This window comes from Talpa occidentalis, unplaced genomic scaffold (assembly GCF_014898055.3).
Source record: "Talpa occidentalis isolate TD23 unplaced genomic scaffold, MPIMG_talOcc4v2.1 talOcc4.13, whole genome shotgun sequence".
Classification (NCBI taxonomy): domain Eukaryota; kingdom Metazoa; phylum Chordata; class Mammalia; order Eulipotyphla; family Talpidae; genus Talpa; species Talpa occidentalis.
This window is the reverse complement of record NW_023601322.1, coordinates 53,532,762-53,544,349: the sequence shown is the minus strand read 5'-3', so window position 1 is coordinate 53,544,349 and position 11,588 is coordinate 53,532,762. Positions and strand designations below refer to the sequence as shown.

At 38.0% G+C, this 11,588-nt stretch overlaps 1 pseudogene; it reads left to right on the top strand.

Moving 5' to 3' along the window:
• Positions 1-8,946: 8,946 nt before the first annotated feature.
• LOC119243831 (60S ribosomal protein L17-like) lies at positions 8,947-9,493 on the top strand (annotated as a pseudogene).
• The last annotated feature ends 2,095 nt before the right edge of the window (positions 9,494-11,588 follow it).

Here is an 11,588-nt window from a genome sequence, read left to right as displayed (position 1 = left end):
GGAAGTCCTAGCCAGGGCAATAAGACAAGAGAAAGACATCCAAGGAATCCAAATAGGAAAAGAAGAAGTCAAACTATCACTATTTGCAGACGATATGATATTATACATAGAGAACCCCAAAAACTCCACAGAAAAGCTAATTCAACTCATCAATCAGTTCAGTAAAGTGGCAGGATACAAAATCAACACGCAAAAGTCAGTAGCCTTCCTATACACAAACAATAAATCTGAAGAAGAAGAAATCGAAAAGACCATCCCTTTTGTTATTGAAACAAAAAAAATCAAATATTTGGGAATAAATCTAACAAAAGAGGTAAAGGACCTATACAAAGAAAACTATAAAACACTGTTAAAAGAAATAGAAGAAGACACAAAGAAATGGAGAGACATCCCCTGCTCATGGATTGGAAGAATAAACATTATTAAAATGGCCATCCTTCCAAAAGCAATATACAGATTCAATGCTATTCCAATCAAAATTTCAATGTCATTCTTCAAAGAAATAGAAAAATTATTGATGAAATTCATATGGAATCACAAAAAAACCCCGAATAGCCAAAGCTCTCCTGAAAAAAAAAGAAGGAATGGAGGCATCAGACTCCCAGACTTCAAACTATACTACAAAGCCATAATCATCAAAACTGCATGGTATTGGAACAAGAACAGACATACAGACCAATGGAATCGAATAGAAAATCCAGAAATAAACCCACAGATTTATGGTCAACTAATCTTTGACAAAGGAGCAAAGACTATGCATTGGAGCAAAGAAAGTTTGTTCAATAAATGGTGCTGGGAAAACTGGGTCGCTACATGCAAAAGAATGAAGCTTGACCACCACCTCACACCATACACAAAAATCAACTCAAAATGGATTAAAGAACTAGACATAAGACCTGAAACCATAAAATATATAGAAGGAAATATAGGCGAAACACTACGTGATTTGCACATCAAAGACATCTTTACAGACACATCACCCAAAGCAGTGATAGTGAAGGCAAAGATAAACAGCTGGGACTATATCAAATTAAAGAGCTTTTGCACAGCAAAAGAGACAATAACAAAAACAAAGAGAAACCCCACCAACTGGGAGAACATTTTTGCACCCAACACTAATGATAAAGGACTGATCACAAAAATCTGCAAAGAGCTGATGAGACTCAACAACAACAAAGAAAATAATCCAGTCAAAAAATGGGCAGAAGAGCTTAAAAGAAACTTCTCTGAAGAGGAAATGCAAATGGCCAACAGGCATATGAAAAAATGTTCAACATCACTTGTCATCAGGGAAATGCAAATCAAAACTACCATGAGATACCATCTTACACCAGTGAGAATGGCACATATTAAAAAAACTAGCAACAACAAATGTTGGCGAGGGTGTGGAGAAAAAGGAACTCTTCTGCACTGTTGGTGGGAGTGCAAACTGGTCCAACCACTGTGGAAAGCTGTGTGGAGATTTCTGGACCTACTAAACATAGAGCTTCCATATGACCCAGCAATTCCACTCCTAGGTATTTACCCAAAGGACACAGAAACATCAATTCCAAAGAACACCTGCACCCCTATGTTTATAGCAGCACTGTTTACAATAGCTAAGCTTTGGAAACAACCCAAATGCCCAAAAATAGATGACTGGATCAAGAAGATGTGGTACATATATACCATGGAATATTACTCAGCATTCAAAAAAGATAAACACATGCAATTTGCTGCAACATGGATGGCGCTGGAAGGGATCATGCTCAGCGAAATAAGCCAAAAAGAAAAAGAAAAATACCGGATGGTCTCACTCATAGCAGGAATCTAGAAAACTTAAATAATGGACCAGGAAAATGAAAAACTATAAGAAAGTGAAAATCAAAATCAACAAAAAACTATGAACCAGAGACACTTTTAGGGGGGCGGGGGCGGGAGGGGAGGGATTGGGGTCAGAATGGGGGGCGGCAATTGTATGGGGAATATAACAATAAAATTTATAAAAAAAAAAAAAAAAAAAAAAAAAAAAAAAAGAAGTTATTAAAGCAGCTGAACAGGGTGCTATATGAAAATTGGAGAAGTAGGTATGTGTCGATCATAGTATTGATTTGTACTGTATATTAAATGTGTCCAGTGTGTTAGGTTTGTTACATGTTCCATCAAATATCTGGGTGCTTACTATGTGCTTGGCACTATGCTAGGCTTATTGGGAGGAACAAGAGAAATATAAAAATTATGCCTACCAACAGAAAGGATTTGATCGAAATGTACTTAACGCCTGTAAAGAGGTTATATTTTGAAAACAAAGGTTTATTTAAAAACAAAAGCCCATATATCATATTGGTTTAGAGCTTTGCCTTGTTTTTAATGTTCTTTTTGAAAACAGGGAGGAAAGAGCTTGAATTTGTACAGAGGAATGAAAAACACATAGGAGGTAGTAAGGAAAAGAATCAGTAAGGAAAAGCAGCTATCCTAAGACCATCCAGCTCATTGGTGGTTGTAGCATTCTGAAGCAAGGGCAATGGAACAAGAGGAGTCAGAATTTTACAGCTATAAAGATCTTAGAAAACCAACTCACTGGTGTTCATCTTGGGCCAGATTCCCATGGCCTTCTGCTGCTGCATATCAATTCCTCAAACATAATGACTACAGGGCATTTTTCTAAAGTAGAGTGAACAGAATATTCTGTTCTGACTTATGCCCTTGACTGCCTTTCTGATTTCACTGGAACCATGGAATTTCATGGTTTCTTTAAAACTTTGAATCAAAGCCAAGTACCTGTTCTCTGTCACTTCCTAGCCCTGCTTAGCTATCCAGAAGCAAATTTGCTTCCTAAATAGAAAGTTTGCTAAACAAAATTTTATCACTTTGGGAAAAAATAAACATGTCTTTGATAATCATCAGTAGTCACTGATTCATTCTCTCACCACAGACAACACAGGCCGGGTGAGATGTGACATTATCCTATACTGCAGTGAACCCATCATGAACTGTTGATACTTAGTACATGGCTTAGCATCTTGCATGTACCTTCTCCTTAGCACTCATCATGCAATAACAAAATTATCTGTTTGATGTACTTATTTGACAAATACCACGTGCTTAAGTACAGATGTCATGTTAGATTCTAGGGATACAGAGGTAAAAAATAGACTATTTTTGTTGTTACTGTGTAGTGAGTAGATAGATATTAAGCACAAATGATTATAATTACAGTTGGGATTAGTGCTGTGAAGCTGTTTCTGTTTTCCCTAGTAAACTAGAAGCTCTTTTGGAGGCAAGGCTGGGAACGCAAGTCTTTTCCATTTTTGTTTTCACAGCTTTACCTATTGTTAGACTTAATATTGCTTGTTGAGCTACATTAGTTCGAAAATTGTTGCAAATATCAGACATTAGGAAGAAGGGGGAGACTAAAGATAGAGTCTAAACTCTCACTTGGGTAGGAGTCAACTTCCTAATCTTTTTTGTCCTTGTTGAACATTCTAATGAAGGCACCACTTAGTCAATATATTGCACATAGGACCTCTGAAAGTAGATACAGACCCTGGTTAATAAAGGTGAATTTCCAGGAAGAAAGAAATGTGTTGTAATGCAAATATGACCCTAGGACACTCTGAAGTAATTTAAAGTGCTGTTCGCCTACTACTCATCCCTGATTGAACATTCTATTTGTGCCAGGTACCAGAAAGGAACAAGATATGGTCCCTATCTTGAAGAGGTCATAGTACCAAAGAGTTGAGCCCATTCTTACATGTTATATAAATAATGAAGGTCTATTTCCTTTATAATATGTGAATTTAATGTGGAGAATTTGCTAGTGGTTTCTGAAGTAATTTAAATCACTAGTAAATGTGTATAACACATAACACCAAATCTTTTAAAGGAAATGAAACATATTTTGTGGATTAATAAACCAAAAATGGAATTGTGGTACCTCCCCTATCTCTTAATTTCTACCTCTGGTATAAAAATAAGACAGTCTATACCCCTGAATAGATTTGACTACAAATAAGTATAATGTAATATTATTGTGAACTATAGCTCAGCTGTGTGGATCCCATGTTTCTTGTCTAGGGGCATAGGGACACATGATTCAAATGATATGGTTGTAATTCCTCTCTCTCTTTTATCTAACATGAACACATATAGCACTTACTATATGCCACACACTGTGGTGTATTTTGGGTTTTTTCTCCTGAAAAGGCTTTATTTATGCATGGGGCATGGGACTCAGTCTTTCTTGGCAGCCACCTTCCACATGGCAGCCAGGGTGTGGCTCAACTCCTCTCTCTGCCTCTTGCTGTAGATGTGTGCTCCTGTACTTTTCTTCATGAACTCGACGGCCTGCTTGCCTTGGAGAATGTGGGCAGCTCCATGGCATACTGCTCAGCCACAAACATGGCTGAGTGCAAAGCCACAAACATGGTCTGCTGGGGAAGGCACCTATGTCTCAGCTTGCTCACACTTTTGGCCACCTGAGACTCATGGCCATGAGGGAGTGAAGAGTCCACAGTGGCTGCTGCGGAAGTAGGTGTGTTCAGTTCTTCACAAGTATTAACTCATTTACTTCTCTTCACAACTCCCACGAGAGACATTATGTAGTTGATGCTGATAGTCCTTTGTCATCACAGCTGTCCATCAAAAGGGACACGTTTTTCCCAAATCTCCCACATGTGTCCTTCTGATGAGAGGAAAGAGGTTTTTATACCATGGGCTTTATTTCTCCTGTAATCAGCATCATGGTCTGATTATTTTTGGCCCAATTGCTCTGTTTTACTTTGGAAATTTAAGTATTATTTTGGTCAGGTTTTGTTGATCTACACAAAGTGCTTTCATGTGAAGTTTTAGCCAAAACATAAACATCATTACTATTTAAAATGTTATTTTTACTTCTCTTACTGAGAGAAAAGTCCCCAGTATGCAAGCACTTTGTGATTTTTCTCCTTTGAATCTCAAGTTGAGATAATCACAAACATTCAGTTTTAGGAATCCCTAAACAACTTCTCTTTTTCATCATTGGGTTATGGTTAATTAGACAGTTTGAAAACCTCTCACCATGGGCATAGAAATTCTGGATAAAATCTAACAAACATCCTTTTAAATGCATAGCTGGGCTCAAGAAGTAAGGGGGGCCTCCCCGGTGGCGCAGCGGTAGAGCGCTGGGTTGCGAAGCTGCCTGCAGCCTCCACGGTGCCGGTTCAATCCCCGGCTGCTCCCCGGCCACCGGAGGAGGGTCCCGCATGGCGCGCAGACCTCTCCTGCCGCCCGCTGCTCCCCTCAGCAGTGTACTTCGGTCCTTCTGCCTGCTCTGCTCCCTGCTCTGGCTCTGGTGAATTCTCTCACCCTCCCGCACTTCTGACTGTACCCAGCATTTGTATGAATAAATAAATAAATAAATCTTTAAAAAAAAAAAAAAAAAAAAAAGAAGTAAGGGAAATCCACAGAGGCCAAAACAGAAAGGGATCTGAAAATCAGAGAAAGCATAAGGGAAATCCACAGAGGCCAAAAACAGAAAGGGATCTGAAAATCAGAGAAGACATGTAAGTAGATGCTGGTGCTGCCCAATATTGGCACAATGAATAAGCAAACTATGAATGAGACAATAGAGCCTAAAAACATATTCTCCACCTCTCCCCATCACCCTTAATAGTATGTCTTGTTTATGGCAGCTAGCATTATATATCAGTGGCAAATAATAGTTCTTAATAAATGGTTATAGTGTTACCAGGCAAGTGAGCAGGCCCAGGGCCCCTCAGTCTGAACCCACACCACCAGCCCCCTGCCCCACAGAACAGGCAGATAAGCTAGGAGCATACCAGCCTCAGTTCACTACTCCTACAGGCTGGGAATCAGAGCTGAACTGAGAGGTCCTGCTCCCACACTGGGGAAAGGGTTCTTAAGATGCTCTGATTAAGAAGGAAAAGAGGACTCCAGAGATACCAGTGAAGGCAGGCAAGAAGTCAGTTTTTATTGATTAGTGAAAGAGCAATAAAAGAGAGTGCCAGGGAGACCTCTGAGTATGAGTCTCTGAAGTGTCAGGGATAGGGGTCTATATAGGTTTTAGGACTGGTGTTTGAGAAGAAAAAATTAAATACTATTGGCTGAGAAAGCCAAAGGAGAATGGACTTGGATAAAGTTCATTTATCCACCTGAGTGTGTTGCTAATTGTAAGTGTGAACCAGCTGCAGTTTGGTGGTCATGCACGGCTCTGACCATCCCCAAGGTGAACATCTCGTGGAGGTGCCTGCAGCTCCAGTTTGAACCAGCCTGCTCTCAAGACCTGTTGCTCCCTTCTTCAGCAGGCTAACTTGATAAGCTGTAAGGAGAGAGCTCAGGAATGCACAGGCTGGGGAAAAATTAATAAAAACAATGGGCCAAGGAAATTTATGGTAGCAGGTATCTAGAACTGAGTCTTCAGGCTTTGATTTTTGTTTTTGTTTTGTTTTTAACGCTTGTTTACCAGCCCATGGGAACAGCAAAGTTTTGTCCTTGAATCCTGGCTGTCCTTGTTTCAGGACCCCTCCTGCCTAAATAGGACAACTTATTACCTATTTGGAAAGAAAACTGGACCTCTATATAACAATACAGGAAAATATATTTAAGGCCTTGTGGGTAAGAATGCGTTTCTAAACAAAACAAAAAGTGCTCACACTTAAGGAAAAGTGTACATCAAAAGACATCAAAACTCTTCCAAAAAAACAGAAGCCCAGGAACAGATAAACAAGTGATAAACAAGTTATATCAAATGTTCAAAGATGAACTAATATCTATCAGGTACAAATTCTTTCAAAAAAGAAAGAAGGAATATTTCCAAAACATTTTATGAAGTCCACATCACACTAATACTGAAACCAAAGATAACACAAAAAAAACCAGACCAATTACCCCAATGAAGCAGATGCTAAAATCCTCAATAAAATCTTAGCAAACCAAATCTAACAATGTGTCAAAAGGATTATATACCATGACAAAAATGGGATTGATTCCAGGGACAGTGTTCTTACTTAAAAGATATATGAAGTTACTAAGATTAGGCTTTTTTTATTCACTATTCATTATTCTAGCTTAATGTTATATTTATTGATAATAGATAAAACAATATGAAAGAGCTTTGTAAAATTCTCCAAATAGTGTGTGTGTTTGTGAATTTTAATTCTGTCTTTGAAATGAATATAATATATGAGCGATCATGCATATGAGGCAAGTCCTGTTGTACTAGGAATTCAGGGACAATTCAAGGTCACTTTATTCACACACTATACTTGGATTTTGCTGATTGCATCATACGTTCTCTATATCCATTTCAGTTGAGATCTTTTGGTTAAAAGAAATAGATTCACTCGGGCCTTCCTGGTGGTGCGAGGGCTTAAGTCTCAGCACTATGAAACTATCTGCAGCCACTGCAGCACACTTCAATCCCCCGCCAGGAAGCAGACCCACATGGTACAGCAGACCTCTCATGTCTTTCACACAGCTCTCCTCAGCAGTGTATTTCAGTCAATCTGTTCTGCTCCCCACTCTGTCTCTGGTTAATCCTCTCACCCTCCGCACCGCTGGCCTGTACCCCAGTTCTTCTACATAAAAATAAATCTTTTTTAAAAAGAAATAAATTCACTCAAGAAGGATAAAAAGAAATAAGGGCTTTCATGGATGAATACAAAACTGGCAATAATAGCATATTTTGCCTTCTAGGAATGGCAACAGTAGAAAAGTCAGCATCTAGAGTTTCTGAATCTTTAATGTGAAGCATTAACAGGATCAGTTATTTTCTGCACATCTATTCTGTTTTCTCTTTACTATCTGAATTTCTCAGCCTTGTTATATTTAACCCATTACTTACATTACATGGTAGTTTATTTCCCCTTACAACCACCTAGCATACACATTTGTAATATGACCTTTCTAGCCTCTCTTTCAATTATGTCCATGTTAACTTCCATAGTTAACTTCCCTTCTGTTTCCAAGTTTCCCAGTTTCAATTATGCAGAGTCAATGTATTGCTAATATTTATGCATTGTGCCACAGCAGAGTATTAGTGTTCAAAGGACTGGTTACCTTTGGCCAGTTTCTTGTTGTTTACCAGCCAGCAGAGGCCAGCAGCTTAGGGTCAAGTGGGGATGCCCTTAGTGTCAGTAAAACAGTTTTCTTGCAAGGGTGGGCATCATGGCAGACTTGAATAGTACACACCAGCTCCCTCTTCCTGAAATATGCCCCCCCACACCTTCATTGATTGAGCTGACTGAAAATTTTTATGACTCATTGTCCCAACCTTTGTGTTTTCATAGCTCTTTGTTGCAACTGTTTCCTACTATACAGTACTCATTTCACACTTGTATCTCCTACATAGTGTGATCATCTCTGCCTAAGAATCTTACTATTGGGCCTTCAGTTTATGATAATTAAATAAACAAGATTTAACAAAATTTTTATTTTATTGAAGGAGTAGGCAAAATCTATATATTATTCAATACCAAAAAAGAAGGAATGGGAAGAGATTTTTCTTTTTGACAAGGAAAATACGTAGATTATTAGCTAGAGGTTACCCTCTGTAAAAATTGTTTCTGCTGGGAAAGTGCATGATATTGGGCAAAGGAGCAAAGTCAGCACAGTTTTCTAAATCTTAAGCTTCCTTTGTGTCATGTTAATAGATGTCATATGGTCAAAGCATTTCTGCTTGGGGAAATTTGTGAAATGCTGTCTTAAACAAGATAAAGCAGTCTGTCTGTCCCTCAGTACCTGAGACCATTTTACAAGGTATGGGGTGGGGGTGGGGGGTCTTAATTATTTTCATGTACTAGTGTTTTCACCGTGTGAACATTTCTGCTGACAGTGCAAAGGCAGCGATGGGTAAACCTGCTGGAGGTTTAGGACAAGGCAGGGCAGTGACACCAAGCTATACATAAGTCATTATATTCTTTACTGCCATGCATTCACATTTTGCTTTGTTTTAGGTGATCTCTAAAAATGGTTTGCTACTCATTTGACCCAGAAAACCTTGCAAAATTATGTAAATCAACAGGTTTAAATATTTGTGTACATTTTAAGAATACTTGTGAAACTGCCCAGACAATCAGAAATATGCATAACTAAAAAGTATCTGAAAGATGTCACTCTACCGAAGCAACACGTGCCATTCTGTCACTATAGTGGTGGAGTTGGTAGGTGTGCCCAGGCCAAACAGTGGGGCTGGACTCAGGGTCTGGGGCTCAAAAAAAGTGCTAAATTTTTACTGCACATGCTTAAAAATGAAGAGAATAATGCTGAACGTAAGGGTTTAGATGTACATTCTTTGGTTGTTGAGCACATCCAGGTGAACAAAGCTCCCAAGATGCCTCACAGAACTTAAAGAGCTCATGGTAGAATTAACCCATATATGAGCTCTCCCTGCCATACTGAGCTGATCTTTACTGAAAAAGAGCAGATTGTTCCTATATCAGGAGAGAAGGGTGCACATAAGAAAAAGATATCCCAGAAGAAACTAAAGAAACAAAAACTTATGGCCTCGGATTAAGGTCAGTATAAAATGAATGGAAATAAAAGTGAAAAAAAAGTGACAGTTTCACTTAAGAATGTTCTTAACAAAGAACTAAAAATTACGTCCTTTAAATACTATGTGTGAGAAACAATGATTCAAAAGGGCACCCGTACCCCTGTGATTATAGCAGCACTATTTACAATAGCTAAACTTTGGAAACAACCCAAAGGCCCAAAAATAGATGACTGGATCAAGAAGATGTGGTACATATACACAATGGAATATTACTCAGCAATCAAAAAAGATAAACTCATGCAAGTTGCAGCAACATGGATGGAGCTGGAAAGGATCATACTCAGCAAAATAAGCCAGAAAGAAAAAGAAAAATACTGGATGGTCTCACTCATAGCAGGAATCTAGAAAACCTAAATAAGGGACCAGGAAAAAGGCTAATTATAATAAAGTAAAAATCAAAATCAACAAGCAACTATAAACCAGAGACACACTAGGTGGGCAGGCGGGGAGGAGGGCATAGGAGATCAAAACAAGCGTGGGTGGAAATTGTATGGGGACTATAACCAAGGTGAAAATGCATACATTGTGCAAAAATGAAAAATGATGTAAAAATATATAAAATTAAAAAAATAATAAAAAAGAAAAAAAAATTTTTGGTTTATACAAAAAAATATTCTGTGTGATGAAGAGGGATATACACATAAAGCACTTCTGCTCCTCACTAAAATAAGATGATTGAACTGAGGAAAAGCACTTGTGTGACTGAATCACCACCTGAACTAACCACTTTACCATGGATCATCATTTCTTTTAAATAAGAAACTGTTTTTCAGACAAACCATTTTGTCTAAAACATCCTGACAGAGAAACTATGTTTTTCTCAGACTTGGTAACCAAGTCTGAGCTCTCCCTGCCACACTGACCTGATCTTTACTGAAAAAGAGCAGATTGTTCCTAAATCAGGAATTGTTCCTAAATCAGAATTCCTAAATCCTAAATCAAAAATACAAATAATAAATCAATTACTTCAAGAAAAAAAAACTCAACAGTATTTAATGGCAATGACAAAATTCGACTTTTAAGCAAAATTTACAACTTTGGAAGATTTGTATATACTACTATAAGATTGGTAGCTTTCAACATATAATGCTAATTAGAATTGTGATGTTAGGGAGAAATATGACTTTTGATAGTGTATAATGAAATATGTCAACATTTTGAAGATCTGAATAATAATTCCTAGAGGAAATGAGGGATGGTTGGACTCTGAATTGTTCCTAGAGTCACATGTCTGGCCCTATACTCTATCTGTAAGACAAAGATATTTTAATCCGGCAAAGAATTTGTGTTGTAGCCTGTATGCGATCATAAAGTACATCTGCCACTCAAATAGATTTTTCTTTAATATGATTATATTAAGGTTTCTAATATAAAATAGAATTAAGATTCTTCCACTCTAAAATAAGTGTCCTATTCAACTACAAATAAAAACTCAAGTGCCCCAAGAACCATCCCAAAAATAACCAAAGAAAGGACTTAGCTAACTCCCCAGAGCTGGCAATAGTAAAGCCCTTATCTCACTTCAGTCATATTTTAAAACCAAGCCTAACTCTCAAAATGAAAACAAAAGAAAAAGATGACATCATCCAATCCTAGGACTTTTTGTCTTTCTGGAGAACAAGACAAATGATAAACAGAAACAGTGCATGAGGAAGGGGACAAGAAAGGAGAGAAACTGAGATGTCTTATCTTATATTCTGCTGTTTATTGGCTAAACAAGGTACATCTTTACATTTCCTTTCCTTTTTCTCCAATTAGAAATTTAGATTGAGAGCTCTCCAGATTTTTTCATAGGTCCAATAAACAATTTTTTGGAAGTTTTCCAATTTAATAATAAGTCAGCCAACCAATAAGTATTCTTTATAGTTGATCCAAAAGTATAGAGAAATACACTCTTAGTATAAAATATGACAAAGACAAGGGCCTCCCTGGTGGTGCAGGGGTTAAAGTCTCAAGCTATTGCCAGCCACTGTGGCATGAATTCCATCCCCAGCCAGGGAGCTGACCCACATGGCACAACAGACCTTCCTGTCTAGCCCACTGTTCCTTCAGCAGT